At 38.9% G+C, this 3,318-nt stretch overlaps 1 protein-coding gene across 1 annotated transcript in view; it reads left to right on the plus strand.

Annotated features, from left to right (window-relative positions):
* The first annotated feature begins 3,137 nt into the window (after positions 1-3,137).
* The window catches only part of LOC101572137 (17-beta-hydroxysteroid dehydrogenase type 6), a 22,271-nt gene continuing 22,090 nt past the window's right edge, over positions 3,138-3,318 (plus strand). Inside the window, exon 1 of the mRNA XM_023707269.1 lies at positions 3,138-3,267. The gene's annotated coding sequence lies outside the window, so the exon portion shown is untranslated. The remainder of the gene's footprint in view (positions 3,268-3,318) is intronic.

Raw genomic sequence — 3,318 nt, forward strand, 5'->3', positions numbered from 1 at the left:
ACTCAGGACTTTCCCCTTGCCAGGCAGGGGCTTATTCCACTGAGCTATATCGCCAGCATGAGGAAGAATATTTCACCAGGTTTTCATTCAGTTTTCTTCCTCTGGTGTATGACTGTTAAATATTTTGTTTCCCACAATTTTCATGCTGGAATCTGAGTTAGGAAGAGGGACCTTTGGGAGGAGATGAGTTCATGAAGTCTCTATCCTGCAAACCAGATGAGTGTACTTCTCATGCTCCAGAGAGCTTCCTCTCTGTTCTATCTCAGAAAAACCCAGTTTAAATACACCATGTGTCAACCAGAACTGTTACCAGATACTGAATCTCCTGGCTGTTAGATCTTGGGGTCCCAGCTTCTACAACTGTGAGAAGCAACGTTTTGTTATGTATAGGTCATCTTATATCATGAAATTTATTCATATCAGCCGAATAGACTATGACACCACTCGATTCACTTAACATGAGTTTCTGTTTTTAATCAGGAGAAAGGTAGCAGTAATACCTAATATTTACATAGCCTTTGTTCCCCCACCAAGTCCTTTTTAAGAATTTCTTCTTCATAAGAACTTTCCAGGGTCAGTGCTCATATTCCTATTTTACAATTGTGGAAAAGGCAGAAAACTTAAAGAATGCATTGAAAGTAACTTAGTAAGTGTAGGAGACACTAAATCGAGACTTGGACAGCGTGGCTCAAGAACATGTTTAACAACTAAAGTACATGCTGTGTATCTATCAAGGGTGTCCTCACAGTCAAATGAGAGAAAGGAGTGTTTGCTACATGCAGCCCATAGTTTGGCACGATTCAGTGTGAGAAAATGATTCTTTCAAGTGCTGTGAGGCATAGAGGCCTTAAAACAATGCAAGGAAGCATTGTCATTCTTTATGCTTCCTTTAATATCATTCATATTGAGCAAACACAAAGTTGATTGTATCAGAGTTTTCCTTTAAGGTTTGCAGTACTGGCAACACCATCCTATAGCTTTGTTGTGTGTCTCTATGAGACTCAAGTCTTTCTATGTCCCTTGCAGACTTAGACACTTAACTCCTGGGCTGCTCTTCCACTTCCAGTTCCATTGTTATTCCAAATGTTTTTATCATCTAAAAGGATAATCTGTTCTATAGAGTTATGGTTCATCCATTCCTCCACTAATTCATTCACTAATTCACCATCTGATTTTGCAGATAGTTAGTGAACATATTTATGATGGTTAATTTTAGGTATCGACTTAACTAGATTAAGGAATATACTGCAGCAAAATCTTGGTTTGCCTGAATACTTTGTTCTGGAAACATGCTTGTAATCCAAACCACATCATATTGAAGTGAATTTCCTTATTAAGAATAATGTAAACTCAAATGATTCATTCCACACCCCAAAAATATTCACATAAAGTGATTACAATATTGCAGACCACCACAAAATAATGAAGAAAATACAAAATCTAAAAAAGAATCAGGGGGGCCAGGGAGATGGCTCAGTGGAATAAGCACTTCCCTGGCAAGCGCAAGGGCCTGAGTTCAATCCCCAATTCTGCAATAAAAAAAAAAAAGAGGATCAAATTAACTTGCATATACCTTCAAAAATCTTTGTGGCTGGTTTGAAGAAGACTGAAGAGGAAAGAAGGCTATCTCGTAGGACAATGTTGACTATCACTACCTAACACAAATATTGTAATCTATTGGCTCAATGGAATCATTTTTTTATGGGCAACTTTAGTATGAAAGTATCGAATGACTTACTTTTGCCTCCTTCTGAGGATTTTTGTGGAAATGTGCCAGTGTACTGTTATTAAACAGATTCATTCGCACAGCCTTATGGGTGGTGATGTTCCACAAAATTTGGGGATATTTTCCAAATCTGAATATCTTCCTAATCTCATTTTAAGTGAGGGACTCCTCCACCCTCTTGTCTTCTTTCTCTGAGGCTGAGATCTCCTCCATAACCTGTTGCTATTGGAAATGACCCACAATAGATGAGATGAGAGACAGGAGTGGGCTTGGGGGGGGGGAGAGAGAGAGAGAGAGAGAGAGAGAGAGAGAGAGAGAGTTTTTTTCTCATTACTCAGGTAGAATTACCTGACCCCCAAAGTTAAAAGGAAAAAAGGAAAAGGTTTGTTTTAATTTGTAGATGTTTCTGTGATGCGTTAATATAAAACTAAATGAAAAAATTACTCAGTTCAACTTTCTGTGACCCTGCTTCCTTGTAAGACAAGGAGTCTTGCTGTGCCATCCATAAATTGTCCATGGACTGAGAGTTTCCAGAATAGACCTACAAAATAACTAAGGTGTTGCTAACCAACTAAAAAAACATTGTGGTGGTAGTTAAACCCATGTGTACGCATATATATGTTAAACGGGAAGTAAATAATGCTACGCAGATGAATGCATGTTGAATAATGGTCCTGCTGTCACTAAAGGTGTTGTTCTGTCTGTGTTAGATGATCTATTTGTTTGCCAAAGAGGATGTGGTTTCTAGTTTTAAAACCTCTATACTTCTAAGGCTCCTCGCTGTTTGTGCTCTGCTCTGTGAGTATGGTGAAGTGGTCCCAGGCCCGGTAATAAATGGCTCATACATTTTAATATTGGATTGATTTGGTTTCTATATGGAGAACCTGTAACAGTTTCTGTCAATGATGGCTGGTTCTAAAACAGGGTAGAACATGGCAGAGGGACAACAGTTCATGGTGATAAAAGACACAAAAAACAATGAGAAGGAGGGAGGGAGGGAGGGAGAGAGAGAGAGAGCATAAAAAGGAAAGCAAGCCTCTTTCTGTCCACTTTATGTTATGGAGGCTGTTGCAAAGAGGGTGGTACCTATCCATTCAGTGGAGTGATCCAGCAATCCCCCAACCTTAATCCCATAACAATTAATGCCAGCATTGCATTGTGAATCAGTCACAAAGTCTAGATTCAGCTACCTCTGAAAACGGCTGCCCCACATGACCTCATGAGGCTTTGGGGACCTGTCAACACAAACCATAAGAGAGAAAGAGATCTCACGTGTGATAGTGTAACATCTGATATCACCTACTACTTCTATTGCAAAATACTGTTTGTTCATTAAGTTAAAATTTTTAGAAATGTTTGCTCATCTTGCAGCACATTCACAGAACAAGTTATTTGCAATCTAAGGTTTTCCTGCATTTAGAAAATGAATAATGTATTATTCCTAGGTTCATCTATGAAGATATATCCAGAGAATGGTGGTGTGTGAGTTGATGGATGGAATTAAGCTAATGTCCAGATAGAACACAAAATTCAGAGGAAAGGTGATTTCCTAATTTCCTTCCTTCCTTCCTTCCTTCCTTCCTTCCTTCCTT

The sequence above is a fragment of the Octodon degus genome, unplaced genomic scaffold, assembly GCF_000260255.1.
Source record: "Octodon degus isolate 3935 unplaced genomic scaffold, OctDeg1.0 scaffold00286, whole genome shotgun sequence".
NCBI lineage: Eukaryota > Metazoa > Chordata > Mammalia > Rodentia > Octodontidae > Octodon > Octodon degus.